Source organism: Apteryx mantelli, chromosome 2 (assembly GCF_036417845.1).
Source record: "Apteryx mantelli isolate bAptMan1 chromosome 2, bAptMan1.hap1, whole genome shotgun sequence".
NCBI classification, from domain to species: domain Eukaryota; kingdom Metazoa; phylum Chordata; class Aves; order Apterygiformes; family Apterygidae; genus Apteryx; species Apteryx mantelli.
The window spans coordinates 93,350,152-93,364,586 of record NC_089979.1 but is presented as its reverse complement, the minus strand read 5'-3'; the positions used below and the strand labels follow the sequence as shown (position 1 = coordinate 93,364,586).

General features: G+C 43.2%; 1 protein-coding gene across 1 annotated transcript in view; it reads right to left on the bottom strand.

The window, feature by feature from the left end:
• TPPP (tubulin polymerization promoting protein) overlaps positions 1–8,778 on the bottom strand; it is a 70,795-nt gene extending 62,017 nt beyond the window's left edge. Inside the window, exon 1 of the mRNA XM_067291058.1 lies at positions 8,699–8,778. The gene's annotated coding sequence lies outside the window, so the exon portion shown is untranslated. The remainder of the gene's footprint in view (positions 1–8,698) is intronic.
• Between the last annotated feature and the right edge of the window lie 5,657 nt (positions 8,779–14,435).

Genomic DNA, 14,435 nt, shown 5'->3' with positions numbered 1-14,435 from the left:
GTTAAAACTCACTAAAAAGCTAAAAACTTAACCAGTTCCTACTTCCCTTACCTTTTCACCCTGTCTGCACTTGGAACAACTAAAATATTTTTTGCTGAATGTCTCCCAGCACTGAAATTCTAAGATAATAAGCACCTCCTGGGTAAACTGTAAGCTGGTACAAGCATTACATTACATACAGATGTATACTTTAAATATATATATATATATATATATATTTTTTTTTATATATATATATATATAGTGTCTAGACCAGCCTAAACTTTCTGATTCAAATGGCTACACACATTCTTTTGCTACCAGAACAGGTCATAAGATAATGTGCAAAGAAAACAAAAACACTGCTGATATAAGTTATGCAAAAGAAATTACATTAAAAATCAGATCATAAGACCTATAAACTACCTCTGTCCTGTGGAAAGCAGGACTCCAAAAGCAGAAGTCTCTTCAAAGCATACACCATTTCAAATCCATAGGAGCTGGAAACTAAAACAGAAAGCCTCCAGGCTAACCTAACTGGCTAGACAAAGGAAGAGAGCAAGCATCTGCAAAAAGTCTGTATTTTAATGTCTGTATAGGATTTTAAAAAACAAAGTTAACTCCATAAGCAAATAAGAGGACAAGAGAAAGTAGAGGTCTGCTATAGTAAGTAGTCATATCAGTTAGCAAACTCACTGTGCATCAAATAAACCTTTCAAGAGATTTTCAGGTGAAGCCTCCTCTTGCTTCCAGCAATCCAGTCTAGAAGCCATGCTCAGCATCAATACACTCAAAAGGTAACAATTGTATAGTTTACAAACTATAAGCGAGAAAACCTCCATGCCACTGCAAATATCTGAAACATATTTTTTCAAAAGCATCTAGTGATTTCAAATAATCAGATGAAACACTTGAAAGGGTTCCGATTTTCTGAACCAAATGTAATTTCTAAATCAGCTACTTTTTCTCTGCCTGTACTACTGTCTTATACTGTCTGCAGTATGATAGCTACATCTATTTAAAAGCTTTTTTACTCGTTTTCAGTTGCTGCCTTTTCCCATGCCCATTTCCCACACCTCGAGACACCTACCCCTTAAATTAGATGTCTAAGCAAGCAACATGAATTTCCCCATAGCATTAAGCATACATAAGAGATCAAGCTCATACAACTCTGTAAATCCCTGCTTAGCCCAGCCCCCAAATTTCACGTACCAAACAACTTCTGCAACTATTAAAAAAATTGTGTTTTCAAACTTGCTAGCACATCATAGACAAATATAGAACTAAGAAAATTAAAAGCTTATAAACTTGGTATAGGAAAATGCTTAAAGGAGCATATTTGGCCTTGAGAAAGTTCCCTTCTAGAATTAGTTCTCTCAGCCACCAATAAACCAACTTCATATGAGTGTGTTGTGAGGAGTTCAGGGTGGGGGGCAGTACCCTGTAGAGAAGGCTTCAGTTTTGACTGGTGAAATCTGATATGCAAAACAGAGTCATTTCAAAGAAACCCTCACTACCTAAAGCAGAAGTTAAAGGCTAGATTCACCAGGGTTCTGCTCTTCCCCTGCAGCTGGCAAAGATTGTTACAGATGCTCTTTGTTTTGTTGGACCATAGTTACAGTTTGTCTGTTAAAGATCCCAGTAATGGGATGGACTAGATGATCTGCAGAGATCCCTTCCACCCTCAACCATTCTGTGTTTCTGGGAAGAGGTATGAACAGATGATAAGAACTCAGGAGGCTCTGTCCCAACTAACTGAGTTCCAGAAATCCCAGAACAGTCAGGGAACTGGAAGATGTTATGTTATGAACTGCTGTGCATAGTCTGTACCTATAATACTCCTTTATTCATATCATAAACCAACAGTTTTTGTCCCTTCTCTCACTCTGCAATAGGTGAATACTACAGCACATTATACAGAGAGAGACATAAAGCTAGGGATCTATCTGATGGAAGTCATGCTAAAACTAGACTGAAAGTGCATATCTCTGTTCTTAGGTGCACCTCCATGCCACTAGAAAAAGTTTCCTCATATCACTGAGCTTCCTTTCAGCCAGAGACTGCAATATCTACTCATCTGCAGACGGACAGCTGGGCAGAAAACTCCCCTAGATTAAGCCATGCACTAATCTAGAGTCCTTCAAAAATCAGGGGACCAGCAGCTATTGCTTCTGTGAATTCCCGTTTGCCAGTTCTCAATAGCTGTATCCACACAAGGAGCATAAATAGGCCAGAGCCTCAGTACTGATAAACAGTCAGCTCTATAAAAGGATTTACATCAGTTTACATTCTTTCACTTTATCCACATCTTCTCCAGGTGGCAACATGTTGTGGGAATGGCTTTGTTTTAGATTTGGGGGAACTGCTCTTGGAAAAAATTCATCCCTCTCAGTACCAACAAGGAAGATCTGAAGACTTTGTAAAACCCAAAGTTTCTTTGCCAACAGTTTCAGTAGCTTACACACCCTAAAATATCCATGGAGTTAACTTGGTCTTCAGATTTTACTGCAGTTTCTGCCCTGCCCAGTCCATGACTGTATGGAGTGCTTAGAAGACCAATGCTCGTAGTACAAGTTCATTGACTCTACGGACGCAAAATAGTCTCACTAACTGGCAAGGTATTACCCCAGTTTATGATCTCCAGACCAAACAATGCTTTTCTAAAAATTAACAGGGAACCCTCCCAAAAGTCAGGGTGCCTAGGTTTTTGGGGTGTGCCATGTACTTTCTCATCTGCTTTGTCTAGCTAGCCTCCAGCCTGCTGGGAACATGCTGCCCATTCAGTAAGCTGAACTGCTTTCACTTGCAGCATGTGTTACAAAACCAGTTTTTAATGGAAGCCCTGTTGCATTATTAACTGCTACAGAAACAAGTAAGAGTGCATTCTTCTCCAACAGCACAAAGGACTAGAATAAAACAACTTATCTGTTCTGCTAGCACTACAATAGAAACTTATTAAAGCCTCAGACATAATCCAATCAATAGAAAAGGTGGCAAATTTTAAAACCAGGTGTTCTTTAGAATATTTACGAACATAACCAATTGGCTAAGATGATGTCAAAAGTCCTGTGAACTAAGCAAAACCTTCAGTTCAAATTTTATAAAGAAAGAAAGAAAATTTTAAAACAAATATAAAAACATACAAGCATCAAACAGACTCTATTCAGGAGACTGCTGAGATTGACAAAATTAAGGAAAAGATTCAATAGCACAATGGCAAAGTTGCAACGCAATAGTGGTATTACTAACATCTACTCCTTCCTATAATGCTGGCTTTTGCATATGCCAGCCTTATTTCTCACCTGCAACACCTAGGTCCATTGAAACTTGCAACACTGCTCCACTGGTTCCCATAGCCACATTTATGCTGAGCATCACGGTCACCCTCAAGCAGCTCATCCTGGACACCATTTCCAAGCATATGAAGGATAAGAAAGTGATCAGGAGTAGTCAGCATGGCTTCACCAAGGGGAAATCATGCTTAACCAATCTGAGAGCCTTCTCTGATGGAAAGACTGGCTGGGTAGATGAGGGGAGAGCAGTGGATGTTGTCTACCTTGACTTCAGCAAGGCTTTTGACCTTTGCTAGTCTGGAGCCAAGAATCACCATGAGGCTCTTCAGACTCTGTAACAGGTATTCAGAGCAAAAAAATTCCCTAGTTCATGCAGAAATTTCACCTGACTGATCCTCCTTGCATCCTCATCTTCCAAAGGCAAGGTAAGAGATTGACATAGACCTGCAAAAGCACCTGTATATCTATTTAGTTGGCCAAGAAAAATAGCATTCTACATTCAGTCAGGTGGCATGCTTGTAACATGCATGTAATCATGTCTAACATTTGAGTGAATGTTCAAGAAATCAGTAGCCATAAATCTGCTGACTTTGTCAAGAACCAGAAAATACAGTAGGGTGAGAGGAGAGAGATGGCTGATCCCTGGCAATGCAGTTAGCAGAGCCAGAAAGTTGAAATAAATCTGTAATTACCATAAAAATTCAAAGCACTGTTGGTTGCTAACATTAATAATTCTACTTTCATTTTAACCTCATAGTAAGATTGCTCTTTCTGCTTGATCCTCCTATCATAAATGCATCAACCTCTACCTCTCCACACCTACATTCTCATCTTCTGGGCCTAGCTGAACTATAAGCATTCATATTTCTTAGATGGTCTTAAACCTTAAAGGTCATTTACCTTTAAAAAACAGGTAAATCACAAAGAACTCTGCCCACAGGCACACAGCCTAGTGGTTTTATGTTAACTGTTACCTGTTTTTACCTTCCATTCTCCTTCTAATCCTTCCCTCCTATCAAGTGTTGGTAAGGATGTAGTTGCTTAAGGTTCACTTTTTAATCAGAATCTGTTTCTGCATACTTGACGAAACCATTTCGAACGCACCAAAAATAGGTACTATCCAATATGTCTAAGATCTGCCATTCAATCCAAGTGGAAACCAAGGTGACAACTTTTCAAAGAGCATGAGAGGTACTACTTTTGTATGAGTGAACTGGATTCATAAACATTAGCAAACTGCAAAAGGCATTACACTTTAAGTGTATCTGTTTTATTTTAGTACTTGATCTATGTTTTAGATCAAATTTTTAAAAGTGTTAAAGAATTAAAGGGAATTCTCATTTATTTTCTGTACATAATTATTTATGCCAAATAACAACAGCAGAGACAAAGCACAGCAGATGGAATCTTTTTCCCACATTTTTGCATAAACATTCAAGCTGAGGAACAGAATAAACAGCTGGAGAAATGCAACTTCCTCCTAATAAGATGTAATGCTTTAGACAATGCTCGTAAAGCTTCCCTTAAACTTTCTGCACAGCTATCAGTAGGAATCAGAGTTAAGGTGCTCCTTTTTTGAGTTCTGCTCTGGGCACATTTCTCTGTGTGTGGTGTTCAAGTGAATGAGAACCACGCATCCTCCCTAGCACATAACACAGAAGGAAAAAGAGCAGTGGACACTGCAGACCAAGCAAAGCTATCAAAATTTTATCCAAATCTACTTATCTATATTTATTTATACAAAATCAAATCCTTTCACAGGCCTTTTGAGGAACTGCATGGCTAAATCATTTAAGAGTTCTCTTAACAACATGCTTGTATCTAGCACTATGGACAGGGCAAGGCTGCCTAGATTATAGAGCTGCATTAAGACTTTCACCTGGATACACACACAGTTACAATAAAGCTGGTTACTCAAGTTGCCCAATGTTTTTCTTCAGCCAACAGTATTTCAGACTCTGATGAAGTTACATATGTCATTAAAGGAACAACCTTGGAAAAGACATTGTCACGCACAGATTATTTTGACTATTGACAACAAGCGGCTCCTACCTTTTTATTATAAAAGTTGTTGCTATTCACCTATATAGTCAATGCTACAAGATCACTGACCCACAAAAACTAAGTTTATTTCTTAGTAAATTACACTCCTCCTCTCCAAAAGACTACTTCATAAAAATCATCTCTTTATGTATGCATAATTGATGCACCTATACACACATGCACAGACCATTAAGAGCAACAGTTCCATTAGAATATATTTTTAAAAACATGCTTTCACCCACCAACACTTACAAACAAACAAAAATTCTTTCTACACCTGAATAACTCTTAATTAGCTCTATAATACGCTGTAATACCAGCACATCCCTTACATAAGGTTTTAACTATGATGACAGCAGCATCAACACATGCATCCATCAGGAATGATGTACTGGCGAACTCTATCCTGTTGTTGTGGTTTTTTTTTTTTTCTTTCTTTCTTTCTTTCTCCCCATTATGTAGCCCTATACCATTTGAGGATCCCACTTGCTAGGTATTTATTCCCAGCTCTGCTGGGCTACCATCTTTGTCAGATGAAGAAATAAGCAGGTCCCAAAGATTCTGCTGTTCCACACACTGGCAAGGATACAAGCCAGTGTCCAGAACAGTCCTCAGAGAAGAAAGTGAATGTGGCACTTTTGAAAAGGAAGAAGAAGAACTTCACACTGATTAAAGCAAAACACAAGAGAGGCCTCAACTGCTTAGACAAGATATTTTCTCATGGCCTATCAAGAAAAGACTGGGCAATCAGATGTACAGTAGGGAGATCTCCTCAAACACCAGTAAGACAGGGAGCCATTGAATAGCACCTGCAACTAAACATATCAAGAGAACCAAGCTGATGCCATTGGCAGAGAGAAAATTTGATCAGAGGAAAATTGAGTTTACAGACACTTACAGGGACTGAAAGCACCCTGAGACTTAATACTCACAGCTGACCACAGCTCCTAGACACTAATGCAACACAAATGATGAGCAAACTGTCTTCTTTTAACCAGCTGGCAGAGGCACCTAAAAGCATTTACGCCCAGGCTCAGCACATAGCACAAGCCTGAACTGAGGGGAGAACAAGTAAGTCTTAAGTCCAAAGAGAGCTTCCACTGCTGAGAAAAGGGGAAATACAAGAATATAACAGTACTAATACTTAACCACAGCTGGGCTACAGTTTAATAGTGCTATAGTCCCCACTATAGTTCTATTAAAACAAATGTTAAATGTAAGTAGCTGAGAATTGGTAATTCACAACAAGCACAAGGGATCTTAGTTACTTCTTTAAGCCTCTAAAATGGAATAGTCACACCAGTATGACAGAGAAACACTGGGGATGAGAATTACACACCTGCATTTAATTTCAGTCAGGCACTCCAAAGAAAATGGCTTTGGAGAGAAAAAATACCCCTGTAATTGCTTGCCGAAAATCAAGAGTCTGTTTCACTTATATAGGGCAGCAAGCAGCAGTTTTGCACTAATAAAAAGGACAATACATTAACAAGTGACTACCTCACAGGAAAGAGTGTTCTTGCTACTTCTTCAATGCAATGACACAGTCTTGCAGATACAGTCACGTCCTCACGCTGAAGACTTATATAATCCAAGCATGCAATGAAACAAAAATATTTGATGGATTATTTTAACTTATATCTTAGTCTATTATCTAAGAGCAAGCTAGCAAGTTGAAACATTAAATGGTTCATCCTCTAATGAACTCCTAGATACGATATTAAGTAAAATTGGCTGTCTCTACATGCACTCAGAATATATTTATATTAACATAAATAAACAAAGCTGCCTGCCTCCCTCCTTCCTTCTTAAAAGAGCCTTCTTTTCTAATTAAGCTCAAGCTTCAAGTAAAACAATTTCTATCATACAGCTGCCTACATAGAGAATAACTGGAATGAATCTATCTATCATTTAAAAAAAACAAAAAACAAAAAAAACCCCACTATTTTTCAGCACAGTCAATCCACAGTTTAAATCAGGCACAGAAACAACTGCTAGATGTATATTTCCATTTATAAAGACCTTTTCTCACATTTACAAGGGTCAAGTGAAATCACTGCAGGAGATTCCTATGCGAACTTTATCTGCAATTTGATTCTTGCAAGGCATGCTGTCCAAGCATTACGCTGTGCTATGATTTAACACTGGACATACACTTCAGCAGTTACAAACGACAGGCTATTTGCAGGCATATGACTGTTACGCAGAGAGGCACAAAAGCATTCAGTACAGCTTTCTGGTTTTTGGGGGTGAGGGGAGAGGTCATGGGGGGGAAGGATCTGTAAAAATCTTAATTAAAAATCTTAATCTTTTCTTAATAAATATAAGGATATGCAAGCCTCTGTCAAAACAATAAGAATTTCCCCCACAATCCTGCCCATGCAGACCATGCAAAACATCAATAGGAAAATCGCTTTGTCAGCTGGCAATCAACTGCGAGATTCAAAACTGTCAATGTTTAAGACACATGTTCCACATGTGTATTCAGCGTCTTACAGTACATCCCCAGCTTGATCGAGGAAGAATTGCACCCAGGTACAATAGTTTTCACCCAGGATTGAAGGAATATTTACAACTACTGCTGATTTGCTTTTTTTTTTTTAATTTGTTTTCAAACTAGGCAGCTGCGGTTGGGGAGAGCAGATTAATTCACAGGATTTTATCTTCCGTTTTCCACCCTAGAACATGGTGTGTGGCTTTACACCTGCAGAGCTCACACTGCAGTCCCTAAACCACCTCCCACACCAGATGCTGGCTTGCATGGAGGACGCCATCAGGAGCGCTTCGGGGTGGCAAAGTCCCTTGGACTAACACTGCGGGTTTTTTTGTTTTTTTGTTTTTTAAGGCAAATCGTCTTTACCCATCGATCTCCCTAAAAGGGGACCGCTGGCTCCGCACAGAAGGGGAGCGGGGGGGCATGGTTTGGGCGGCGGCCGGGCCGGGCCGAGCCCCGAGCCTCCCTCCTGCCCGACCCGAGGGCCGCGGGGATGGCAGAAGCGCCTCCGGAGTCGCGGGTGGGGGGAGGGCGAGAGGCAGGCGTCGAGCCCGCAGAAAGCAGCAGCCCCCGCCCGCCGCCCCCCGCGGGCGTTATATAACGGGCGCGCCGGGCGCGGCGCATCTGCCTCCGCGGCGGGGAGAGCCTGTCGGGGCGCACCGATGCGCGCAGGTGGCGGCAGCGCCTCCAGCACGCCCGCCCCCTCCCCTCCCCTGGCGCCTCAGTTAGCCGCGGGGGCATTAATTAGCATTAATTAGCCACTCCGCAAAAAAAAGAGGGGGGGAGAAGCGTCCCCACCACCCCAGAAAAAAAAAAAAAAACAACCACGAGAGAGGGACTCAGCCTACCTCTCCCTGCCTCACCCACCCGGCGAGAGGCGCCCACTTACCCTCGGCTCTCCGCGGGGCGGCGACTCCTGCAGCCCGACCTGACCTGGCTCGGGCTGCAGCGCAACTGCCAGCCGCTGTCAGCCCGGCTTGGCTCGGCGCGGCACGGCGCGGCGCGGCGCGGCGGCCCCACCAGCGCCCGCCCCCCCGCGCCGCCATTGGCCGGCGCCCGCCCTCTCCCAGCCGCCTCCTACCCCCATAGGCCGCCCGGCCCGTCCGGCCACCGCCGCGCCCGCCTCCCGCGGCGGGGGGAGCGAGCGCCGCCGCCGCCGCCGCCGCCGCACATGGCTGGCTGCGGCGGGCCTCCCCGCTCCCTGCTCCGCGGCAGGTACCGCACACAGGTGGGGCAAAGCGCGGAGCCGCCCTGCCCGGCAGCCGGCCCCCCGGCCTGCCCCTCCGATACTGAAGCCATTGAAACAAAATAATTTTCAAAAAAGGACTTGCCCGCGCAGGACGTTAGGACCGCCGCAACCCCCGCGTCCCCGCCCGCCTAGGACCGCGCTGGGGATGCGGGCAGCAGAGGAGCACCGTCCGGCCGAGCTCCTCGTGCCCCCACACCACGTCAGGGGCCGGCGGCATCTTCACGGTCACATTCACAGCCGGGCTGCAGCGGCCAAGCAGGGCTCGGCGGAGCACAACGTGGGAGCTGCTGCACTAAAATGCTGGAATCGAGCTAAAACAAACCACCTACAGAGGTGGGAAAAGAAAAAGACTGATCCAGTTAGTGTGTGGTGGATTCTCAGTTTTTCAAATGTGCAATAGGTATATACTGACTTTTAAAAAATAATCATATGCATATATTCTCCCTAAGATCCTGGAGTAACAGTAACTGGCATAACCCAAAACTTCATAAATGCTCTAAGGGCCCTTTCATGGTTGGATGCACTAAAGACAAAGGTTTTATGGTAGCGTATGGCAAACACTTGTGATCTCTCTTGAGAGCTCAATAAAAAATCACTCTGTGCTTTTATTCCAAACCTTCTCCTTCACTTGGAGGTCACAAGGAACCCATCCTTTGTGAAGCTCGAGCTAGCCTGAAGTCAGGAGAAGTCCCTACCACCCAACTGAAAAACAGATTAGGAGAGGTACAGCTTTAAATCAGAGAACAATTTTGAAGATAAAATGGACGTCATACGGATTAGCAGGAAACAGGGTATGGTTAGTAGCCCAACAGAAAGCCCTCTCCTAATGCTTAATATGAGGCAGGTCCTACACTATTTTCAACTATTTCCCTTACCCCACACAGTTTGGAATCTGATTTTCTGTTTCTCTAATAGGATTTTCCCTCCCATACCACACCAAGACCTTTTTGTAGGATCAGTCTGAGAAAAACATGCAGGATCAGAATTAGCTGAATTTGATTCTGTGATAGAATTTTGACCGCTTTTACAATTTAATCACTCTTTATTAAAAAAAAAAAAGTAAACAAACTTGTTAGGGGTTGCCAAATCCCAAAGCCCGATGGAGGTGAGGCTGCTGTAGCTCCATGCCCCCACATCCAACCAGGAGTGAGGCTGAACATGTATTCCCAGTAGGAGCACACACAAACACACATGTGCAACACATATACATATACACACAGCCAGCTAAACAGATCAGCACCAGCTGAAACACTCAGCATTCACACAGACAGCATCTCTTTGGGTGATCAGGAAGAAGGTCCGTTGGTGGGAAGCATATACATAAATACAATGTGGATCCCTCCAGCAGCTGGACTTAGACACTCAGCCTATCCAGTAGCTGTGCCTGGATCCCCAGTCTCCCCTGTTGCTGGCACCTGGGCATGCCAATCCCAAAGCCCACAGCCCCATGGCAGCTGCTGGTACAGCTCCCCTTGCACGCACCCGCATGCACACACGTGCACAGAGGTGCATGCACTGTGAATCCCGCCAGCAGCTGGGCTTGGGCATGCAGTTTCTCTAGTAGCTGATCTTGGATCCTTGCTGCCCTGCAAGGAGATGCACCTGCAAATGGGTCTCTCAGCCAACCTCCAGACCTTTCGGGCTCTCCAGCAGTTGGTCTGGCTGGAGCCAGCCAGTAGCTGCCAAGTCCCACCAGTAGCCAGCTCCTCTAGCGGTGTCATTCCCAGAGAAGCATCTGGTTCCCAAGCCACTTGACCTACTCACTGGCTAGTCTGGCTTGATATTCATACCCTCACTTGCTCCAGCAGCTGGCACCACAGACACAGAGTTCCCTACAGCCGGTGGTCTAAACATCAGTTGCTGGCCCTCAGACCTCCATACACACACATAAACACAGAATAGAGAGCCCCCTCACCCAGGAAAAGAATTAGAAATGAAGTTTAAAGAGAAGACAGGAGAGACTGCACTGGTGAGGCACAGGGCATGGCCAGACAAGCATGCTGACCAGCCACTTGTTCACATCTCACCAGTCCCTTTTATCCCCTTATCCCTCTATTTTCCCACACTTGTACCTCCCCACTTCGATTCCTCTCCTGAGTGTCCCATAATGTCTTGTGCAATCCCAAGATGCTCTTCCCCTGCATCCCAAAGTGTGTCCCAGACCCCAAGGCAGTGTCACCCCCAGCCTGGAAGGTGCTCCAGACATCCATTCCCCCAGCTCACCTGGCGGCTTTCACACCGCGACCACGGGGCTCATGGCTCTCCCCATCCTGGGAGGCGCTGGGCCAGGGACTCCCTTTCTCTGAGCAGGAACTTAGGGATTTAGTTCCTAGGACTAAAATGTCGAATGTGCACTACTGGAAAATGTGCCATCATCCAGTTTTGGTAAAGACAAATGCCTTACAAAAATAAGTCAAGGATACCTCAGGGCAAGCATGTTCTGCCAGCCTAATCCTTGCTGGCCTCTATTCTGCATTTCAGTTTGTAGCCAGGTAGCTCACCCTCCAGGGACTAGGGTGGGGTGGGGTAAGGGAATCTATGGGAAGAAGAGCTTAATTTCCTTCTTTGCCTGAAGTTTGTTATTCAGGACCCTTGTCTTTTACAGCTCTCAAACTAATTTTAGAAAAGTCTAGCATAAAAACCTGCCAAATCCATTTTTTAGGGTTATCACACTACCTCAATAATGTAACTTTGGGTTCATTTTAATCCTTCGTGTAAATTAACCCCTCCCATACTTGAAAGCAGGAGAGCAGACATTTGCATTTATTTTCATTTGTAGCTCATGCTACCATCAAATGCTGTGTGCCTTGGACATATCTTCAGAAAACTAAAATAATGTAAATGCCACTTAACATCTATTTTGTGGATTTCTGCAGTGCTCAGTGCACTCACATTACATGAAAAAATTACATCAGTATAGAGAATTCCCTAAAGCTCCCAGAAGTCTTCTTTCCTCCCTTCACAAAGAATGAGTTTTCTCCAAATAATAATCTCTTCAGTTTTACACTGATAATAGCAGAAATGCTCTGTCACAGAAAAGGAACTTGCAGCAAACCCTGAAAATAGTCCAACCCTTGATTAGTCTCATCTCTGCTGGAAGTCCATTCATTAAAAAAAAATAAAAAAATAAAAAAATCCTCAACCAGAAAAACATGATCTTCAGATCTCGCCACCTCATCCTAAGATTAGCTGCATTTCCTCAGGGGGTTAGTACAGCTGTGTTTGTAGGCTGTAGTTGGGTTATACTTCCTTTTTTCTAAGCACAGGTCCCTGTGTAAGTTCAGTTGTGACCTGACCTGAAAATTCACTGGTGTGACCTAACATTTTAAATCTTCTTTTCCTCTTGTAAATAAACATTTGCAAATATGACTGATGCAATGTCATTTCCTCTCACAAACTCTGGCTGTACATTCCCAAGCTATTGCGGCGGGAGCTCATTCCCTTAGAAACTGAGCAGAGTGCAGACACCAGCCATACCCCAGGTCTTGCAGGGCTCTCCGAATGCAGAATTCCTTTTCAATACTCCTTTCTACAAGCTGTGATTTAAGGATGGTCTGTCTGGCCTCTGGGCTGATGGCTACAGAGGCTGGGAAACCTGGCCTGCAGTTTCCCTCTTCAGATTTTCGCAATAAGGAAAACACAGCCAGATTTCATGCTAAATTCCAGAATATTATTGATCACACCAATCTATGCAAAATAAACTGGACAGACATTTTCCTGCATCATTCTCCCCACCAGCTAACATGCTAGCTCTTCTTTCACCTCAAGACAAAGTCTTCTGAGAGTGCTGCAGACCTGCTTCCAGCACTTGGCACAGCTTCTCTTCAAAGCCATGGAGCTGTCTTTGGTCATACTTTCCAGTATGAAATATTATGAGCAGTTCCATTTATATGACATTATATTACTATTATATGATATTATATGAACGGCTCCATCACTTCCTTTTACCTTCACCTTTCCTCAAAGCAATGTTTTGCTTCCTGCTTCAAGTTGCAATGCTTCTCACCTGTCACTGTTATTTCTGTAGTGTTTATCCTCATATGAATTCTTTTTGAAGGTTTTGTTATTTTCAGTGTCTTTTGACCTTTTCCTCCTTCCTTCTGTAGTCCTCTATAAGAAGAGGATTGTCTTTATTGTTCAGACAGCTCCTTTACTAATGTGCAAAGCTGTTGCCACCGGAGGAGGAGACTTCTATGGCCAACATTAATCCCTGGATCGAGGGAGATGAGCTGCAGCTCTGACAAACACGGCACAGGTCATAAACACTGAGCGTTCAATGAGCCAGCATCATCATAACTTGAACCAGCATCAAGAAAGAGTAAATAAAAAGCTTTTGCAAGTCATCACCTGGGTAGTAAGATGTATCATCGAGATTGCACTATTTTTATGAAAGGTTACTTTCTACTTGCAATTTTCAAAAGTGACAAATTTTAGTCAGAAACTTCCATGAAAATGTCAAAATCCTTTTTAAATGCCCCATTCCACTGAGAGTCACTCCACTGAGAAAACCTGTTGTTGTTTTTTTAACCACTTCTTGGAATAGTTACAGAAACTAAAAGTTTGTCAAGAGTCTGCCCCAGCATTCTTTCACTGGGTGAAAATCAAATACAATTTTCCAAGCTATATAAACAGTCATATATATATAATCATTTGTATATATACAGTATAGATATTGTCAATATGTTACACATAGCCAATATACGTACAGCTACATATATAGTCACAGTCATTTACAGGAGGGCAAAAGTGACTTGAACCTGCCAGAGCTCCACTAGCAATACAAATACGTTTTCATAGATAAAATTGCAAGGAATATTTAGCTGTATAAAAAACACGGCAGCACTTCAAATGGGTGGGCAAACCAAGCGTAAAGGGCCAGTTTCATGCGCGGGAGGTTGGGCTCAGCATGTTCTGCATTTTGCAGTGTGCTGTTCTGTAACTTGGTATAGCAGCTAATGCAACTGTGTTTATGGCACCAGCGCTGCTCAACAGTTTTACTGAAATACAAATTAATAATAAACTGATGCAAATATAGGAGCCAGAGCTCCGAAGATGTGCACATGCATTAATGGAATAACTTAACAGCACTAACAATGCAGGGCACAATCCTGCAAATGGCTGGCCATGAGGGAGTTCCTGAGTTATTTGTCAAAGCTCTTGTGAGAAAACAACATTAATCACAATTTGAGCTGGAATCAAAGACCTCAGAATTTCAAAACCCACCAAGTTAAACCCAGCCTATATTACTGACTCTTGTGTTACACAGAGAGTCTTTTGGGGAGTACCTTATTACATGCTCTTTCTTTCATATGGGATGTTATTCTAATTCACATTGTGTCCCCCACCCCAAGAAAGAGTGGAAAGGAAGGAAATAGGG